The sequence below is a fragment of the Pan troglodytes genome, chromosome 22 (genome assembly GCF_028858775.2).
Source record: "Pan troglodytes isolate AG18354 chromosome 22, NHGRI_mPanTro3-v2.0_pri, whole genome shotgun sequence".
Classification (NCBI taxonomy): Eukaryota; Metazoa; Chordata; class Mammalia; order Primates; family Hominidae; genus Pan; species Pan troglodytes.
In genome coordinates this window covers 36,163,540-36,185,859 of record NC_072420.2, presented here as the reverse complement: position 1 = coordinate 36,185,859, position 22,320 = coordinate 36,163,540, and the positions used below count along the sequence as shown (strand labels likewise).

General features: G+C 38.9%; 1 long non-coding RNA gene across 1 annotated transcript in view; it reads left to right on the top strand.

Annotated features, from left to right (window-relative positions):
• LOC134809253 (uncharacterized) overlaps positions 1–22,320 on the top strand; it is a 355,314-nt gene that overhangs the window by 261,030 nt on the left and 71,964 nt on the right. Inside the window, exon 4 of the long non-coding RNA XR_010154519.1 lies at positions 4,700–4,764. This is a non-coding gene — a long non-coding RNA (uncharacterized LOC134809253). The remainder of the gene's footprint in view (positions 1–4,699; positions 4,765–22,320) is intronic.

Genomic DNA, 22,320 nt, shown 5'->3' with positions numbered 1-22,320 from the left:
GGAGATACAATTCAAGATGAGATTTGGGTGGGGACACAGCCAAACCATATCAAGAGGTTTAATTGACTCATGGTTCTGCAGACTGTACAGGAAGCAAAGTGGCTTCTGCTTCCGTGGGGGGGCCTCAGGATACTTACAATCATGGCAGAAGGTAATGGGGAAGCAGGTGTCTTACATGGTTGGAACAGGAGGAGGAGAGACAGTAGGGAGGTGCCACACACTTGTATAACAACCAGGTCTTGTGATAACTCATTCACTCACTATCACAAGAATAGCACCAAGGGGATGGTGATAAACCATTCATGGAAACTCCGCCTCCATATTCCAACCACCTTCCACCAGGCCCTTCCTCCAACATTGAGGATTACAATTCAACGTGAGATTTAGTGGGGACACAGATTCAAACTGTATCATTCTGGCCCTGGCCCCTTCAAATCTCATGTCCCTCTCACATTACAAAATACAATCATGCCTTCCTAACAGTCCCTCAAAGTCTTAACTCATTCCAGCATTAACTCAAAAGTCTAAAGTCCAAAATCTCATCTGAGACAAGGCAAATCCCTTCTGTCTGCTTTGTTCTAGCCATGTTGGCAGCCAATTGGGTGGTGCCAACCCACATTGAGGGTGGGTCTTCCTCTCCCATTCCACCTACTCAAATGTCGGTCTCCTCTGGCAACACTCACACAGAAACATCCAAAAACAATACTAGCCATCTAGGCATCCTTCAAATCCAATCAAGTTGACACTAATATTAACCATCACAGTGACCTTTGAGCAGACACTTGCGTAGAGTGAAGGAACCAGTCATGAGAGCTGGCAAGAAGCATGTTCTTGGTGGCTCTTCAAAGAGTTGCCCAACAGAAGGCTAGGGAGGAAGTTTATGTCAGGAAGGAATTTGGACTTTACTGGAAAATATGGAAGAAACAAGAAGAAATCTCTGCTGGTGTCTTGTCTACAGCTTACAAACACCTTTGGTCTTTTCCACATTGGAGACACACACGGGTAGTTTGTGTGCATGTCTATGTATATATCCACACTCTTAAATGCACTTCAGGGACATAGAACAGGCACATATACCCTAGATTTTCCCTGTCATCAAAAGGTCCCTTATGACTGGTTTTGGGACAATAAACAGATGCTGGCCATGTCCACTGCCACTACCCACTTCTACCGATGCCAACACTGCCGATGCATCATGGTGGCCTCTGCCACGGGGCATTCCTCTGGACACTGCAAAAACACACTTTCCAATGAATGGCATTAGCAGGGGAATTGAAACCTATTGGCTACTCTGGGCCAGTGCTCCCGGCTGTACTCTGATAGTCTTATAATCTGTGTTTTGTGACATAACCAAGAAAGTTAAAATAGACCTTGAGAATCAGAGCAGAGTAGGCATCAAAGGGTTGTGGTGTCATCTCATCAGAGGGGTAATCAGAAAACAAGCACTTAGTGCACACAAATGAGTATGGATATGTAGGCCGGACTAGTGACAGTATCTTCATGAGATTGGAAGTGCAATCAGACAATAGCTTGAGGATAGATATTTGGGTAAGGAGACTTCAGGTGGAAAAATACTTTATGCTGAGAATCACAAAACATTACAGGCCAGTAAGGAAATGTTCCACAATAAAATAAAATTATGGGGAAGGAGTGAGAAAAGAACCAATGGGAGCAAAAAATGGGAGAAGGAGAATTTATCACCCCAGTGAGAGCAGGGTGAATGGAATCAAGGGGCAAGGGCCTGGGAAGAGTTAGAAATAGGAGTACAAAAAAAAATGTTCTTTTCCTCTGATGAATAGTGAGGATCGGTTTGGCCTCCCATATCACCCTCTGCATTCCTGGCATTTTATGTGTATGCAGGAACCTGACATGTGGCATTTAGTGAGAATAGGTACTTTTTCTTGGTGGTGCTGATGTCTGACAGTAATGCCATATAGCCATATACAAGCCTCACAAGGGCTTACATCAAAGAGGGGTTTACTCAGAATACAATGAAGCTCTGTGACTTTACTAAAATCTACACAAAACACCTGAAGACTAACAGTTTAGGAAAGATGACAAAAAGTACTACTTCTTAATTCAGAAATGGCATTGACTAGGTGTGGTTCACGTGTGACATAAGGGAGAATACTCATTTTGAAGTGTATCTTGTGGATTTGCTAGCAGGAAAAGTGGAACAATGACACCAGCCATACTCACATCTATGCAAAGTTAATGAGTGACTTTTCATATTTTTGGTGCTCTGCTCTATTTAAAATTAAATTCCCTATTGTGTAATAAAAATACCAAACTACTTATATGAACAGTGAAAGAGGGTGAGGCCAGTTCAAATTAATTGAAATCAACAAGATTATTTAGGAGAATCGAAGCAATATTGTACAAAGATTGGCCAAAGGCCAGGCTGGCTGTTATCATTTCTCTCCCTTTGATGGCCTTTAAGTTGGGGTTTCCTTCCAAGTTGGGTTTATTTTTCTTTTATCTGGGAAGAGTGTGGTTTAGTGAAATTTTAATGTTATGCCTTTACTTTGCTGCATCTAAGGAACAAAAAGAAACATGACAGTAATAATTTCAAGGTAATTTGATACAGGTATGTATTAGTCTGTTTTCACGCTGCTGATAAAGACATACCCGAGACTGGGCAATTTACAAAAGAAAGAGGTTTAATTGGACTTACAGTTTCATTTATGGGGAGGCCTCACAATGATGGCGGGAGGCAAGGAGGAGCAAGTCGCATCTTACGTGGATGACGGCAGGCAAAGAGAGGGCTTGTGCAGGGAAACTTCCCTTTTTAAAACCATCAGATTTCATGAAACACATTCACTATCACAAGAACAGCATGGGAAAGACCCACCCCCATGATTCAATCATCTCCCACTGGGTCCCTCCCACAGTGAGTGAGAATTATGAGGGCTACAAGATGAGAGTTGGGTGGGGACACAGAGCCGAAGCATAACAAGATATAAGAGATAAGATTGTATTATAAAGCTGACCCTACCCTGGGCACCTCTGTCTACTACTACTTCCTCTCCACTAGCATCTCAGCCTTCATCCCCGCCCCCATCTCTTGCTAGATGAGCTACGTGGACAACCTGGTGTGTGAGCTTCCACACATTTTCTATACTTATGTAATTTAATTATAGAATCATATCACATCCACATACAGGAATGTCTCAGCCTCAGTGCTATTGACACATGGGCCAGATAAGTCTTTGTGGTGGGGGCTGTCCTGTGCACTGAGGCATGTTCAGCAGCATCCCTGGCCTCCACCCACCAGATGCTAAGAGCATGCTCCCCACAGCTTTGATGTCTCCAGACATCACGAAATGTCCCTAGCAGGTAATATCACTCTTGATTGGGAATAACTGATATGAAGGCTTAGTTTTACAATTTGTTTATATATGTGTGTGTGTGTGTGTGTGTGTGTATGTATGTATGTATATATATAGTAACCATTTTGTTCTCTTTCTACCTACTGCTTTTCTACCTGCTGCTTGTCTGAATCAAAATCGTTGACAAGGTTCTTTAACATATAATTAATGCTATTTAATTACTTTTCATGAATGCTTCATAGTCTGTCCAGTGGATATAACATTGCTCCATGGGTTTATCCCACCATTCTTTCATCTATGGGCATTAACATGATGTCTAGTTCTTGACCTCCAAATAGCAATGCTGTAATGAGTATCATGGTACATGTGCCTTTACAGATCCCCAGAAATGGAATTGTAGCATAAGAATTTCATTTTATTTTATTTTTCGGGACAGGGTTTTGCTCTGTCACTCAGGCTGGAGTGCAGTGGCATAATCACCACTCACTTCAGCCTCAACTTTGTGAACTGAATCTTCCTGCCTCAGCCTCACAAGTAGTTGGAACTACAGGCATGCACACCCATGCCTGGTTAATTTTTAAATTTTTTTGTAGAGTCTAGGTCTCTCTCTATGTTGCCTAGGCTTGTCTTGAACTCCTAGGCTCAAGCAATGCCCCCACCTTGGCCTTCCAAAGGGCTGGGATTACAGGCATGAGCCATGGTGCCTGGCCTTATGTATTTTTAATTTTATTAGACAGTGCCAGATTGCCTAATGATAGCCTTTGAAAGAAACTTTTAAAACTATAAATTTTATGTATAAGACTGATACGAGTGATTATTTAAGTGATTTCTCAAACATGAAAAGAAATACAAATATATTCAAAGTTTGCCTTTTGGTTTTGGTCCTAAAAATTACAATTTTTCCTACAGGAGGAAGTTTGGATTAACTGTTTAATTATCAGATCTTTCAAATTTCTTGTTTGTCAAAGGTTTTGAGTGTAGACACCAATTAAAATGAATAAACTGCAAAATTAAATTCTATGCCAAGAGTGTTACTTTTTTCTATAATCAATTTACCCTGTATTAAGTATTTCAAGACTAGAAATGAAAATGGAATGGGGGACTGGATTAAAGTTGTCTTAAGTGATGGAATAATACAAATATGCCTTGTGAGTTACCTTTGGATTAATGGGTGGCTGAAACCCTGCAACTTAACCTCACCCTGCAAGTCGGCACAGTCTGAGTAATGTGTCACTATCCAATGATGGACGAAAATAGTTCTATTTGATATTTTGGATCATTTTAATGTACTGTTTTATTCCCCGCTCAACAGCTCAGGATAGCTTTTAAGCAACATGATTTCAATTGTTTTACTATTTCTTCCCTTTTAGAGGTCTCCAGTTGAAAGAAGAAAGCTTAACCTGGCTTCTGAATTCCAAGAGCGCACGGCAAAGTGGTAAGAAAACTAAGGTCTATTTTTTCTTTCTTTTTGAGTACTTGAGTGACTCAGCAAATATGATATTGGGAGATGTCATTTCTGATTGGTATTGTGCTGTACGTGTAGCTGTCTTCTGGAAGTAGAGGCTGCTGGGATCTTTCCTGGACTTGTATATCAGGGAGAAAGAACTAATTTAAAATAAAGCAAAATATGCATCTACTCTTTACTAGGTGTACTTTAAAAAATAGACAAGTAATTGCAAAGTTTGCAATACGTATGCATTACTTGTCTATTTTGCAACTATTTACTTGCATGTGTCTGTAGTTGCACCTGAGTTCCAGTGCAACAAGAGTGTTGCTCTCCAAGCTGTTGGGAATGGAAGTGTTAGCTTCAAGTCTCACAGAGGTTTCGGGCTTTGTTTGAAGCCTTTTAATATTACAGGAAGATTTTGTTCCTTCAGTTTCTCTCATGCAATGTAATTGGACTTCTCTAATTCCTCTTTTCTCCTTGGTTATTTCTCCTAATAAGAGAAATTAGCTTTATGCCTCTTCAATATTGTGGTTATATGCCAACTTGCAATGGAATAATCTCATTTGCTGCATTTTGGTTTGATATTGTGCATGAAATTTATTAATCATTTCCATTTAAAATTATAAGTTATGTCACAACATTATGAAATGTTTAGGGAAAGAGACATTGAAAAAACGATTCCACCAATAATTTAGCATAGCAACAGTTACTGGTTTGTTACCAACTTCATATGTATTTTTTCCTTTTACACATACAATTTAAAATTCTGACTTGAAATAACTTACTTTTTAATATGTAATATCTGCCTATGGGGCAAAATGTTATGAACTCCAAAATTGTGTACATGAAATGTATTGGTCTCTCCTTCCCTCCTTTGCCCCATGCCAGCTAGTTCCCTTTCCAGGACACATGTGGTGTTTCTGTTTTTCTAATTTACTGGTCCTTCGAGATTATTTACATTGTTTGCAACCTGTTGCTATGTTAAACAATGCTTTGAAAAAGAGTAGAACATCTTTATGCTATGCTGTCTCTCCTATGTTCTAGTTCTTGGATGGAAGGAAAAGGCTACCACTCAATATCTAAAGCAAAAACCTGACTTTATTGTTTGCTAAACAAGAGACAACAGTGCTTGTAGGACACGGTTCTGTCAAAACAAAGCAAATGTTGATCATATATAGGGTTTGGGAAGTATTAAGTTCAGGAATTAAAACACTGCGAGAAGTGTGTTTAGAAATTAGTTGACCTTTAGCCGTGAAAGCTTGGCATTTGGAGTGTGCCTGTTGCTAATAGCTGGATTTCAGAAGTATGGCTGGGATTGCTTGGCTAGCTTGCAGAAGTATGTTACAAAAGTGGATTGTCACGGATCAATTTTGATGTCTTTTTTTTTTGTGAGACGGAGTCTTGTTCTGTCGCCGGGCTGGAGTGCAATGGCACGATCTCGGCTCACTGCAACCTCTGCCTTCCTGGTTCAAGTGGTCCTCCTGCCTTAGCATCCCGAGTAGCTGGGACTACAGGCGTGCACCACCACGCCCAGCTAATTTTGTATGTTTAGTAGAGACGGGCTTTCACCATGTTGGCCAGGATGGTCTCCATCTCTTGACCTCATGATCTGCCTGCCTCAGCCACCCAAAGTGCTGGGATTACAGGCATGAGCCACTGTGCCCGGCCAATTTTGATGTCTTTATAACATCAAACAAGTGACTTGTTTATAACAACAAGTGACTTGTTGATACCTTAGGACTATGACCAAGAAAGAGTTATCATTTTCCTTTAAAATTTAAATTCTCAACTGCATGAGAAATTCATGGGAAATGGAAGTGCTGGGTCAAATGGTGTGTGCGTTTTATATTTTAATTGACTAGAGATTTACCAGTTTACACGCCCACCAGCAATGAATGGCAGTGCTCATTTCTCCACAACATAGTGTGTCATCAAGCTTTTGATCTTTGTTAACCTGAAAAGTGAAATATAGTATCTTCCTGAAGTTTTGTTGTCTATTTCTGAGAATAAGTAAGGTTGAGAAACTTTGTATATGATGAAAAGCTATCATATTTTATTTTCTATATGTTTTTCTGTCATTTACCCATTTTTAATGGAATTTTAAAAAGATTGACTTTTAATGACTCATGTATTAATTAGCCCTGTACATTAAGAGTTGTAAATATTTTCTCCAGTATGTTCTTTGTCTTTTTATTTTGTTTATGGTGTTTATTTGGGGAGAAAGAGCATATAAAAACAGGCCTTGACACTGTTGGATTGATCAGTATTTTTTATTGTCTTTTGGGTTTTATGTTAGTGATGGAAAACTCTCTTATTTTGAGATTGTAACATTTTCTATGCTCTCCTTTATTGCTTTTATGGCTTTACTTTCATTCATTCTGGAATTTGTGCTGGTGTAAGTGTAAAGGAGGATACAATTTTTTAGGTAGCTACTTAGATGCCTCACCACTATTTCTTAGATAATACATTATTTCCCTACTGATGTGAATATCATCTTTGCTCAAAACTAAAGCTTCCCAAGTATGTTGATTTACTGCTGACCTTTTTCTCTGATCCATCAATTATTATGTTGGCTTTTTATTTATCATAATACCACATGCATTTTTCTGTTTAATAGGCTTCTTGCTAATCACTGTGGGGTTCCCATTAAATGAATATTGTGTAATTTACTCAACAACTCTCCCTTTTGTTGCCCTCCATGTAACATTGGGGAGATTTTGGCTATAAATCAACAAATACATTTTTTAAAAACTTTATCTCTGTTCCATAAACCACCTGTAATTCTGGGGCGAGGTATGATTGTCTCTATTTTAACAAGTACCCCAGGTGATTCCAGGGAAGGCTAATGTTTCATTGCATGCTGCTCTTTGGAGTTGAACCCGATCATACATGGATCATATCGTCACACGACTGACCCAATCAGTGATGATAAGCGATTGATTTTTCTGGTGACAGTTTGAGTTTTACCACGTCCGCACATTATTGATTTATATACATATTCACTTCTATTTGTATATAAATACATGCAAGTATATAACAAATGGATACTGCTGTGAAGGTGGAATGTATTTGATGTGATATTTTTACAAATGCATGAAATTGTTGAGATTTGATGAGAGTCCATTTATGATTCTTAGTTTTCATAGAGAAATAGGAAGGGGCTACTGAATGGTCCACCTTAAGACCAAAAAGGGCAAGAGTACAGAATGAAAGGCCAAACAATGATTTCATTATACAAATGAAATGGGAAAATGCAGTGAAATTCCATCCATCCCTGAGGACTGATTCCATTTAGAGGTTAGAAGAGCAGCCTGGAGTGATCTCACACTTACGGGCTCTATAACCATCACTCCGGAGCAACTGTAGAAGGGTTGTGACTAAGGATGAATGGATCAGCACATAAAGTTTTTCGCTTTAACTACTCTTCTGTGGGGTACATAAGAAATAAAACAGATAATGGATCCAGATGGCCCATCCCCTGGTGAATAGTGAACAAGGGGTATCTAAATGGGTGAGCGCAATCCGCAGCAAAAACCCAAAACAAGAACATCGGTCGTGAGTCTCAGTTCAGTTTTAGAGGCAGACTGTTAAGTACATTAGGTGATGTCATAGACTATTTGTGATGAAGAAGATATTGGAAGGAACTGGCTCAGGGATGTTCTAAATGCAAAAAATCATGTTTTATTCCACTTTCATGGGCCATTGTAATTTACAGAGACTTTTCCCATTAAAACTGGCTTCATGATACCCAGATTACTGACAAGAAAACTGAGTTGCATGAAGTGTTCTCACCTCAGAGACCACTAGCTCAGCATCTTATTCACACACTGCAACTCCACTCACATTTATGAAAGACCTAGCCTACTTATGCAAACAAAGTATCTGGGGTATCAAGGCATGTGAATTACCTCTGACAGTAAGAATATGAAGCCTGATAGGGTCAAATAGGGAGAGGGAGCTTTGTTATGCTTTTATGTGCCTTAATTGTCCTGGAGTCTTCAGCAAGTCTGTGGTGAATGCGGTGGAAAAAGAGCAGACTTCAAAATTAACTTAAAATTTTAATCATTAAAATTAAATCACAGAGATAAATTAGACAGATACCTGTGAAAGCAAACATTTTTTAAAGCTGGGAACTCCCTGCTGTGTTGATTCACTTTACAGGATGGCCACATGGAACTGATGTAAATAGCCAACAAACCATTGTCAGATGCATAATAGATTGCTAATTACTCATGGAAACAGACTTTTTGAACTAGAATGGTGCATTTTAATTGCCTTTTAGTAAGATGCTTTGTCTTTTTCTTCCCCCACCTAGGTCCCATCAGCACTTACCCCAGTGCTGGCCTGAGTTGTAATAGATGCGTAATAGACACGTTTATGTATTAATAATAATAAAGATAAATTATGTTTGCAAGTGCTTCCCCCTACATTTTATCTCCATAACAACTCTGGGGGATATGCAGGGCAAGTGTTATTATCTCTACTTTACTGATGATGAAACCAAGGCATGGTAAAGTCAGGAGGTTTTTCAAAATTTCATGGGCGAATCAGCATTCAAGGTCTGGTTTTGTTATTTGACAATATCCTGTTCCGTGTATAATAAACCACCCTGTGCTACGACATGAAACTCACAGTGCTAAGGCAACAGGACGTGGCCACTGGTGTGAATTCTGTCCCTGTCAACTGTGTGTTCTTTACCTCTCTGAGACATCGTTTATTCATTCTTAAATTGGCAAAAATAGTAGCTATTCCTGTCTACAAAGTTTTGATGAGACTCCATTGAGATAATGCCTAAGGAATTTCTTTGAACTTTTCCACAGTCTGTTTCTCACCTAGAACCCTTGAATGGGCTTCAGTGGTTCTATAAAATCTGTAAAGTTATGTAAAATTTGATGCTTACTTGTATATAATGCGTTTATTTTTTCTGGAGAAAGTGCTAACAATTTTTAAGATTTTCAAAGATTTCTGTGATTAAAAAATTAGAATTATGCAAAACATTATGCACAATACTAGCACGGTGTTATTCATACAAAATATCTTTTCTGATATTATAACACATTCCTTTCAGAAAATATGAAAAATACAGAAAAGCACAAAAAGAAAATAATAGTCATCCAAACACATGTCATTTAGAGAGAATCAGCATAGCAATGCCACATCGTTGATGTGGCATTGTTATGGCTGATATCACACTGCGGCATTTTTTTATAAGTAAAAAATGTTTTGGGGACAGCACAAATATATTTTATGTATTACATATATAGTTTATGTGCATATATATTTGTAGGATTGGGATCATTTTAAATATGTGAACATGGACTTACTGGTATAATATTTTTCTGCATAATGTTTAACATCTGCCTTGAAATCTCTATATAGTTATTCCATAATTTCTATACCTAGTATTCTAGGTTTAGAGTATTGTATTGCACCTTCAAATTTGTTTTCATTTTTGTCATTTTAACTAATATTTATAATATATATGCTTCTACATATAATTATACTACATATTCATAAATTTCATATATTTTCTGAAATCAACTGCTCTATCTCTTGCTTTTCTAACTGAATGGTCAATTATTAAGTATTCCATTCTCCCAGATGTACTTTAGCTTTTAATTACCATGTTTCCAAAAATCTTACTGGATTTAAACAAAATTAATTATGCCTATTAATTATTTGGGGGAAGAATTTTAATATTTATATTTCTTTTCTAAAATATAATTTGTCACTTCTTTCATGCGGTTCTTTTTCATCCCTCAGTTAAGTTTTGTAATTTTCTTTTTCTAATAACTTGCCTCTTTTTCCACCATATTTATAGACTGTGACTTGCCTCTAAAGCATATTTTTGCAATGCCAGAACATTTAGAACAATTTTTTAAAATAGTGTTTATAGAAGGTATCATGTATTTTTCAGATATTAATATGGATATCTCTAGTGTTTTAGCATTAAAGACCACCGGCTAACAGTGAACGATAGTGGTCTTTATCATCTTAAGACATATGGATGTCTATCTTTATTAAAAGACTGAGAAAATCAGTATCAGATGCTATATACATGTCAAATACATTTTGGTCTCTAATAAATTAATACCCTTGAGCATCTTCTCTTTTGACCTAATGCAGTGAATTCTTTTGAAATTTCCATAGTAAATAATTTTTTCATTCTTAGAGGAAATTATTCTTGAACATGATATAATATTTTTAGACTCATTTCCAAATTAAATTGTCAGTATTTGATTTATAATTTTTTCATTTATAATTATGAGGAAGATTGGTCCGTAGATTTATATTTCTGGAGTTTTTCACTTTTTCAAATATCCATGTAGAGATTGGCATTAAAAAATGGAAAATTCTTCCATCTTTCTCTACGAGAAATTTTAGAAAATTGTGAAATTTTCTTCCCTAGTTATTTATTCATTAAGCTTTTTGGCATCTTTTATGTTTTCTTTACCAATCATCTGTTTAATTTAAAATTTTAATTTGTCAGAATACGATATTACACAATTTTTACTTATGTCTGTGGTCATATTCATTGTTATTCCCAGTTTTATGTATGTATGTTTTTTCTCTTTTCTATTTGATTAGGCCTGCTAAATGTTTGATCAGAAATTTTTTTTCTACAAAGAATCCACTCTTAGATTTGTTTATTTTATCTATAATTTATTTTCTAATTCATTAATTTCTGCTGTTATTTTCCCCTTTTTGTTTTCCTTAAATTGTCTTTGTTCTTGTTTTTCCATTTTTAAAAATTGAACACTTATTTTAGTAATTTTCATTCTTTCTGATGTCCTGATAAAAGGCTTACAAGCTATAAATTTGCTTTGGTATATAACTGTATCAGCATTCCAGACGTTTTTATAAATTATGTTTTCACTTTCATTAGTGTCAAAATAATCCTTAATGGTGTGCTTGATTTTTAGTGCAATTATTTTTTGGTTTTTTGTTTTTTTTTTTAGACGGAGTTTTGCTGTTGTTGCCTAGGCTGGAGTGCCATGGCATGATCTCAGCTCACTGTAACCTCCACCTCCTGGGTTAAAGCAATTCTCCTGCCTCAGCCTTCTGAGTAGCTGGGATTACAGGCATGTGCTACCATGCCCGGCTAATTTTGTATTTTTAGTAGAGATGGAGTTTCTCCATGTTGGTCAGGCTGGTCTTGAACTCCCGACTTCAGGTGATCCATCCGCCTCAGCCTCCCAAAGTGCTGGGATTACAGGCCTGAGCCACTGTGGTGCAATTTTTTTGTAGAGAATAATTTGTGATGTGATAATTTTGGACTGTCTTTTTTTCTATTTTTTGGGCTTATAAGAGTATATAGTACTATATAGTTAGTGTTTGCCAATATTCTTTGTAAGCTTGATAGGAAATATATCATCCTTTTCTCTCATAAGACACCAAACTTTCTGTAAACTTAACAAATCTTATTGTTATTTGGAACTTCTTTCTCTACGCCCCACCCAGGTGTATATATATTTGTATACTTCAACTGTGAAAGATGGAGGAAGGTCCCACTGCTGTTAACTTATCTTTATTCCTCTAATGATTTGTGATTACTATATTTTGAACAATATTATTTGGAGCATAAAGATTTATGACTTTCATGTTTTCCTTTTGGATTTTATTATCAAAATACTATAACTCTCTTCATTTCAGGAGATGGCTTTTTCTTTTAATTCGCCATTGCCTGATAAGAATATGAAAATTTCTATTTTCTCTTCTTATATTTATTTTATTTCTTCTTGCCTTTAGCTGTTACATCTTTGCTTAATCACTTAATAATACTTATGTGCCAATTTATTTTAAGTGTTAGGGCTTTTAAATAATACTAGTTTGAATTTGATTAACTCACCACTTGAACTAACCAAATCAAACCATGTGGCTGTCTTTTACTTTGCAGTTTAGGGTAGATGTTTATGTTATTATTACTGATGTAATTGTGCTTCCTTTCTTTATCTTATTTCATTAAAAAAATTTTTTTTCCTGCTATTTCCCTAGTAAGTTTTTAAAAAATATGAACTATGTTTTCTTTGCTCTTTTCTGTAGCAATTTTATTTTAAATTCTACTAGTAATATACTTTGTTATCAAAATGCTTTTAATAATATTAATATTTTAAACACATTAATGTTGATTAAACTACCTACATAAAAATAAAAGCACTGAATACTGATTCGCATCTATGTAAAGTGAGAAGATTAGTAGTCTTTAGTTTCCATATTATATCTAGGCCCACTTCCCAGTTTTCATTGGTGTCACCTGTGATTTTAGAGTGGGGTTATAGAAATTTTATCATATTATGTTGTAGGGTTTTTTTCTTAGTAAGTTGAAGTAGATCCTGAACGAATATGCCTAGGGATGCCTATGTGCTTTCTCAAAGCCTCTTTCAGGTCCCTTCACATGTAGACAACAATTTTTTGGGCCACAGAATTTGCATTTTTTGTTTTGTTTTTGAGACAAGTCTTGCTCTGTCACCTAGGCTGGAGTGCAGTGGCAGGATCATGGCTCACTGCACCCTCAACTTCCTGGGGTAAGCATTCTCCTGCCTCAGACTCCCAAGTAACTGGGACTACATGTGTATGCCACTAGGCCTGTCTACTTTTTGTGTTTTTTTGTACTGGCGGGGTTTTGCCATGTTGCCCAGGCTGGTCTTGAACCCCTGGGCTCAAGCAATCCACCTGCCTCAGCCTCCAAAAGGGTTGGGATTATAGGCATGAACCTCTGTGCTCGGCTGACAAGATTCTTGAATAAAATATTTTCCCTTCAAAACTTGATAGATGTATCAGGTTGATGCAAAACTGTGATTACTTTTGCACCAACAGAGTAGTTTTATTGTATGAAGGCCTTTGATTACACAAAGGATGAAATGCTTGTGTATACATGTCAGAATTTTAAACAAATACTCTGAATGCTGATGAAATTTTTTTCTGTCCTAGCATTAAAACAAAATTGTGCTTTCCACGAATTTTGTCTGGAATGTACATGGGTGTTTTGATCAGCCAGTGCAGGCTGCCTTGTAGGTCAGTCCACTCTGTTGAATCAGGGGAGAGTCACTATTTTTTGGAGTAGTAACTTCAAGGGGCTTCATGATGGTGGAATGTGATAAGGAGAAACCACTTCACAGGACACCAGATTCCAATTTTGTCTTGGTTGTTAAATGCCATGTGAGTCAAAGAGCCCCAGGTGAAATGGGGGTGTTAGAGAAGATTTTCTCAGGAAACCCAGAATTGGTGAAGCAATTCAACACAAAGTGGTAAACCCATTTGCTGTATTAGCATTAAATTAAGTTTTAATTAGGCTATCTGTGTTTTCAGTTGAAAAAATAAATTCTCTATGACAGAAAACTACTAGAACTAAACAGGTACTTTACATCTTATGGAAAACAGAATAATGGCTCCTTCAAAGATGTCCACATTCTAATCCCCAGAACCCATATTACCTCACATGGCAGAGAAGAATGAAGGTTACAGATGGAATTAAGGTTGTTAATCAGCTGACCTTAAAGTAAGGAGAATATCTGAAATTATTCTGCTAGGTCCAGTGTAATCACAGGGGTCCATAAAAGTGGAAGAGGGAGGCAGGAGAGGTCAGAGAGATGTAGTGCAAGAAGGTCTCCAGGCATCATGGCAGGAGAGGTCAGAGAGCTGTAGTGCAAGAAGGTCTCCAGGCACCATTGCTGACTTTGAAGACAGTAGAAGGAGCCTGAAGCCAAGGAAAGTGAGCAGTCTATAGAAGATGGAAGACTTCAGGAGGCACACGGCCCTCTGGGCACCTTGCTTTTAACCTAGAGACCCATTGATATGGTTTGGATATTTGTTCCCTCCAAATCTCGGTTAAAATGTGATTCCCAGTGTTAGAGGTGTGACCTGGTGGAAGGTAATTGGTTCTGGGGGCAGATTCTTCATGAAAGGTTTGGTACCATCTCCTTGGTGATAAGGGAGTTCTTGCTCAGAGTTTCATGCAAATTCAGTGAGTTTCCATGAAACTCTGAGCAAGAACTCACTTATCACCAAAGTGTGTGGCACTTCCCACCTCACTCTTTTGTTCCCACTCTCCCGTGATGTACTGGCTCCCACTTCACCTTCCACCATGAGTGAAAGCTCCCTGAGGCCTCATTAGAAGCCAGACAAATGCAGATGTTGGTGCCATGCTTGCACAGCCTGCAGAACTTTGAGTCAATTAAACTTCTTTTCTTTATAAATTACCCAGTCTCAGATATTTCTTTATAACAACACAAGAACAGCCTAATACAGAAAATTGGAACCAAGGAGTGGGGCATTGCTATAAAGATATCTGTAGATGAGGAAGCAGCTTTGGAACTGGGTGACAGGCAGAGGTTGGAAGAGTGTGGAGGGCTCAGAAGAAGACAGGACGATGAGGAAAATTTGAAACTTCTTAAAGACTGGTCATATTGTTGTGACCAAAAAGCTGATAGAGATATGAGCAGTGAAGGCCAGGCTGATATGATCTTAGATGAAGATGAGGAACTTACTGGGAACTAAAGCAAAGGTCACCCTTGTTCTGCTTTAGCAAAGAACTTGCCTGCATTGTGTTCATGTCCTAAGGATTTGTGGAACTTTGAACTTGAGAGTGATGATTTAGGGTATCTGGCAGAAAAAATTTCTTAGCCATAAAGCCTTTAAGAGGTGGACTGGCAGATATAGGGGCAAAGAAATGACTTAAGATTGGAACTTATATTTAAAGGGGAAGCAGAACATAACAATTTGAAACATTTGCAACCTGGCCATGTGGTAGAAAAGAAAAGCCCAGTTTTAGAGGAAGCATCCAAGTGGGCCACAGAACAACAACTTACTAGAGAGATTTGCATGACTAAAAAGGAGCCAAGTACTGATGGCCAAGACGATTGGGAAAAGGCCCTGAAGGCATTTTAGGGATCTACAAGGCAGCCCCTCCCACTACAGGTCCAGAGGCCTAGGAGGAAAGAATGGTTTTGTGGGCCAGGCCTGAGACGCGAATGGCCTAAGCCACCCAGGAAATTGATCCCTGCATCTTCACTTCTCTGGCTCCAGCCTTGGCTCAAAGCGTCCCAGGTGTAGCTTGGGCCATGGCTCTGGAGGGCACAAGCCATAAGCTTTAGTGGCTTCCACATGGTGTTAAGCCTGTAGGTGCTCAGAACGCAAGAGTAAAGGATGCTTGACAACTTGTACCTAGATTTCAGAGGATATATGTGAAAGCCTGGGTACTCAGGGAGAAGCCTGATGCAGGGGTGGAGCCATCACAGAGAACCTCTACTAGGGCAATGCCAAGGGGAAATGTGGGGGTCTGGAAAGGCTACAGGAACTCGACAACCTGTGAGAGCAGCCACAGGGGCTGCACCCTCCAAAGCCACAGGGGTGGAGCTGCCCAAGACCTTGGGAGGCCATCCCTTGCACCAGTGTGCCCTGAATGTGGGACATGGGGTCAAAGAAGATTATTTTGGAGCTTTAAGATTTAATGATTGCCCTGCTGGCCTGTAGCCCCTTTCTTTTGGCTGATTTCTTTTTTTTGGAACAAGAATGTTTACCTAATGCCTGTACCCCCATTGTATCTTGAAAGTAAGAAACTTGTCTTTGATTTCACAGGCTCATGGGTGGAAGAAACTCATCTCCAGATGAGACTTTGGACTTTAGGACTTTTGATTTGGGGCTAGAATGAGTTAAGTCTTCGGGGAACTGTTGGGAGAGATGATTGTATTTTGCAATGTGAGAAGGACATGATATTTTAGGGGCCATCGCGTGGAATGATATAGTTTGAGTGTCTGTCACCTCCAAATCTCATGTTGAAACGTGATTCCCCATGCTGGTGATGGGGCTTGGTGGGAGGTGATTGGATCATGGGGGCAGATTCCTCATGAATGATTTAGCACCATCCCCTTGGTGATGAGTGAGATTTTCTCTGAGTTCACATGAGGTCTGCTTGTTTAAAAGTGCATGGCACCTCTGTGCTCTCTCTTACTCCTGTTTTTGCCATGTGTCTTGCCTGCTCCTGCTTTGCCTTCTGCCATGAGTGAAAGCTCCCTGAAGCCCTCTCCAGAAGCCAGGCAGATGCATATACCAGTGCCATGCTTGCATGGCCTGTAGAACCCTGAGCCAATACAATCTCTTTTCTTTATAAATTACCCAGCCTCAGGTATTTCTTTATAACAATGCAAGAATGGCCTAATACACCTATTTAGACTTCTGACCTTAAGAAATATATGAGACATTTGTGTTGTTTTAAGCCACTAGGTTTGTGGTAATTTGTTACAGTAGTACTAGGAAATCAATACACATATATTATTACCTTTTTCATGGAAAAAGCTTTATGTCATGAAAACTATGTGCTCCACCCTCTCCCCTCTCAACCCAGTATCTTGCTCCTGGTACCTTTTCATCTGGCTGTTCATGTACAGCCTTTGTAATATCCTTTATAACAAACTGGTAAACATAGTAAAGTATTTCCCTGCATTCTATGAGCTATCTTACCAAATTATAAAACCCAAGGATGGGAGTCATGGGAACTACTAATTTATAGCTGTTGGGTCAAAAGCACAGGCCACAGCCTGGGGCTTGTGATTGGCATATGAAGTGGGGGCAGTTCTGTGGGGCAGAGCTCTTAAGCTCTGGGATCTAGCACTATCTCCGGGTGGATAGTGTGACACTATTCTTACATATGGTGTCAGAAGTTGTGTGTGAGAGTGTAGGGAAGCAGTGTGCTTTTCTCATAATAGTGAAAGAATAGAGTTGAGAGGGTCTACTCAACCAGAAGAAAAAATAGTTTTGCATTTTTAGAGATTTTTAATGTCTATTAAGGAAGATATGGATTCTGGAAAATGTTAACTAATGCTATTTTTAGCATCGTTTTTATTGGTGTGTCATTGACATCAAATGACCCTGGGCAAGCTCTTGCATTCCCAGGAGAGTATCTTGAAGCTTTAGAGGGGTATCTCAAAGCATTCCACTCCCCCAAATGCAGAAGAGAATGAAGAGGAAATTGGGACTCTAACTATGAAACAGTCTCCTCTCTTGCTGAGTTTATAATCTTAAAAGATCTTATTTGATAAGGTGAACATCAATTCTGTGATTCTCAGGACTCAAGAGAGAAACTTCCTAGTGCCAAGGACAGGTTAGGAATTGGGGAATTGGGGCAGCTGAGTCCTAGCCCTGGCTCTGCTGGTAGCTGCTGTAGAGATCACTTTTCCCTTCCATCTGTTAGATAAGAATGGTAAAGTCAGTGAGCCCCAGTGTCTCATTTGCTGTTAAAATATAAATATATTCATGATATGATGATAAACAATAGATAACATCTATCTACATGGTAAAGTATTGACCAACAATCTAGATGGTAAAGTATTGATACCTATCTAGATGGTAAAATATTAACAATAATAACTAGTTATTATTACTAATAATAAAATAGTTAGCATTTGCTGAGCACTTACTGTGACCAGGTTCACTAGATCCTTGGACTCTCACAATCACCACTTGGTTTTGGAAATAGTTTATCCATTATACAGATGAGAAAGCCAATGCTCCAGAGCCTTCATTTTCATCCAGTCACATGAGTGTCTGGTTCCTAGGGGCACCTAGGTCAATATGTTCCATTGCTCAGCTTTTCCGCCCTCACCTTTGGTGCATTATTAAGACTGTGAGCCATCTGGGTTAGAGAGCATGGGGAACGAGGTTCCTAGGATAGAAATAAATGGGTAAATGTGAGAATGTTCACAAGCAGACCAGGAAAGCCGAGATGACCTCCTGAAAGAGGAAGGGGCTGAATTATAGGGTTCAGTGGCTCAGAACTAAAGGACACAGAGGGTGAGTGGAAGTGGGGTGAGGCTGGAGTCAGGAGGATGAATGGTCCAGCTGCAATTCTTCACTCCACTGGTATCAGGCCATGAGGTGCTCTTGGTTAGGCACATAACTGGTCTTTGTCTTTATGTAGATTATATGAGCATAACAAAATTCAGAATTTTCCCAAAGTTTTGACAGTGGCCATACTACATATAGAGAATCATGTGAAAAAACATTCATAGGGATCTAGTACTTTTTATCCATCTACATCAGGAGACTAAGAATAATCACGTGCATTTGCTTCATCGCAGTGTCCACCAAAGGTAAAAAAGAAGGAATATTATAGATATCAGAATTACCTTCAGTTTCAAGGGGTCATTAAGTTCTTGATTTACAAATAAACTTAAATGGTACATTAATGTCTATGTGATTTATTCAGGAAAAATGAAATATACTATAAATCCAAGTGATGGAAAATATTCTTACTTTTACAAACACGCAGTTCCTTTTTTCAGTTGTCCTTCCTTTGTGCTTTAAAAGTGATTGTTCTTTAGTTTTGAATTTTTTCTTGTAAAAAGTGCTTGTTTCTCAGATCTGAGACACTTTTTAGTGGGCTTATTAAATTATTAAACTGGGAACCTTGTACATACACTCTTCATTTTAAAATAAAATAGTAAGATTGAGTACAATCTGCTGTGGCTTCAAGTAGGGCCCTAAATTGGGTTAATCAAGTTAAGGAAGCCCTAACCTCTAGCTATGATATTTTAGGTGTACTACTCCTCAAGTGGTGGCCTGGAGTGGCAAAATGCTGATTCTCTGAAGGGAAATCACCTATTACTTCCTGGGGCCATAATCACAGGATTTGTAGACTTATTTGATACTTATATGTTCACCAAATTTTTGACACTGATACTGAAACGATATTTAAACCATGGAGACTGGCCAGGCCCAGTGGCTCACACCTGTAATCCCAGCACTTTGGGAAGCTGAGGTGGGAGGATCACTTGAGGTCAGGAGTTCAAGACCAGCCTGGCCAACATGATGAAACCCCATCAAGTTAGACGGGCATGATGGCACGTGCCTGTAGTCTCAGCTACTCAGGAGGCTGAGGTGGGAGAATCGCTTGAACCCCAGAGGTGGAGGTTGCAGTGAGCTGAGATCGCAGCACTGCAGTGGATGGATGGATCACAGAGTCTGTATGACAGAGTGAGACACTGTCTCACAAAAAAGAAAAAAATAAATTATGAAGAACTTGGTATAAGGGCATTAGTAAAAAAGTACTTTTTTGCATATTTAATGTTATAAACATGTGGAGGAAAATCAGCAAAAGAAATTTAGTAATTTAGATATTAATGAGACAGGATGGACAGCCTCATAAGTCGTGTCAGATTTTATGTAATATTGCCAAAAGACTCAATTTGATGTGTAGCTTACCCATGTCATGAACTAGTTTTTATCGCTTACCTGAAAGACAGAGTACTGCTTTCATATAACCAAGTCTAGCTTAGTTAGGCCTCATCCTCACTTTTGGTGAATTCCTGGAGGAAGGACAGTGGCTATGACAATGGGTACCCTCATTCCACAATGGACACTTCTGTTTGGATTGGCTGGGACCTCAACCCTTCCTTTATGGCATGGGTTGCATCTTTGTCCTGTGCCGTTGGAAAGGCTCATTCTCTGGATGGTCAAATAGGGAAAATAAGTGAAATTTCATTTCCTTTTTGGCATGTAAGCCCCTCTATTCAGAGGTATTCAGGGCATACGAAAGAGAATTTGGTGTGAATATATAAAGTGACATACAGTATGCATTTACAACTCAGTAAGGATAATAATTAAGTGATGAACATGTGGATATGAAAACGAATGCCTGTTGTTATGCATTGGATTGTGTCCCCCTAAAGATCTGAAGTCCTGGCCGGGCGCGATGGCTCACGCCTGTAATCCCAGCACTTTGGGAGGCCAAGGCAGGAGGATCATCTGAGGTCCAGAGTTCGAGACCAGCCTGACCAACATGGAGAAACCCTATCTCTACTAAAAATACCAAAATTAGCTCAACAGGAGTGAAACTCCATCTCGAAAAATATATATATATATATATTTGAAGCCCTAACCCCCAGCACCTATGAATGTGACCTTATTTGGAAATAGGGTCCTTGTAGATGATCAAATTAAGATGACATCATTAGGGTGAGTCCTAATCCAATAAGACTGGTGTCCTTATAAAGAAAACAGCAAGTTTGAGCCAGGTGTAGTGGCTCATGCCTGTAATCCCAGCACTTTGGGAGGCCGAAGTGGGTGGACCACTTTGAGGCCAAGAGTTCAAGACCAGCCTGGCCAACATGGCAAAACCCCATCTCTACTAAAAATACCAAAATTAGCTGGACATGGTGGCACACACCTGTAATCCCAGCTGCTCAGGAGGCTGAGGCACGATAAGTGCTTGAACCCAGGAGGCAGATGTTGCAGTGAGCAGAGATCGCACCACTGCACTCCAGCCTGGGCAACAGAGCGAGAGTTTGTCTCACAAAACAAGAGAAACTAGTAAAAAAGAGGAAATTCGGACACAGAGACAGACTCACACAAATAGAAGGTGATGTAAAGACATGGGGAGAATGTAACAAACTGAAGAGTTCCTGAAGCTTCCAGAAGCTAGGAGGGAGGCCTGGAACAGATTCTTCCTCACATCCGTCGGGAGGAACCAACCTTACCAACCTTGATCTTGGCCTTCTGAGTTCCAGAACTGTGAGAAATGATATATATTTCTGTTGTTGAAATCATCCAGTTTGTGGTACTTGTTATGACAGCTCTAGCAAACCAATGTAAGTTGATTCCCAGTTTAGCCATTTTGGTTGAAAATTGTACCAGTGGTAGTTATCAGTAAGTTTCCAAGTCAAGCAGTTGAGTCACTTCTCTAAACAGTCATCTGAGGGAATAGCATTAGACTGTACTGCTGAGTTACTCTTAAATCAGAACTATGTACTAAGAATGCCATAGACAAATGCTCATAGAGCTGAATATCCATATGTTTGCCTTGTGCTAGTGCTGATAGGGGCTGTTTAACCAAGGTTTGCTTTCTTTCATCTCTTCTGACCCTTCCCTTTGTTATGGACCATGATTTCCCTACGTAGGTCATTATGAAATTGAAGAGAACCTCCATTGCCCCACAAACACATAATACACTCTTGACCTTACTGTTTCTAATTTTCCACTAGTGTTTATGTATGATGTGTGAATATCAACAAAGATTTTTTACCTTGCAATCTACTTAGCAAAAGAACAATGTGCTATCTTTAATTATGCTCTGTTCAGACAGGCTTCTCTTTCGGAATAATTTCACAAAAACTTATGGAAAAGTCGGGTTTGTTATAAGGCTATGGGTTCCAATCAGCTCCTCTCCTTGATGAGAGAGTTTCCAAGCCTCAATCTTACAGAAGACCTGTGTGCTCCGGGGAACTCAAAGAGAAATCACCTAGCTAGCTCTTTTTGGTGGTTTGCTGAAATTCTGGCAAATTTCCATGGGAGGGAATTAGACACCTAAAATTCAAGGGACGAATGAAAGATAGAAAAAGAAAGAGAGGAGAAAGGAGGGAAGGAAGCAAGGGAAAAAGAGAGAGAGAAGAGAGAGATGGGAAAAGAGAGAGAAGAGAATGCTTGAAAGGAAGAAAAGGAGAAAGGGAAAAAAGAAAAGAAAAAGATATGTAAGAAGATATGTAATAGTGAAATTTGAGGACACTCACCCATTTTGTGTGTGTGTGCATCTGTAATAAGCATGAAATCTAT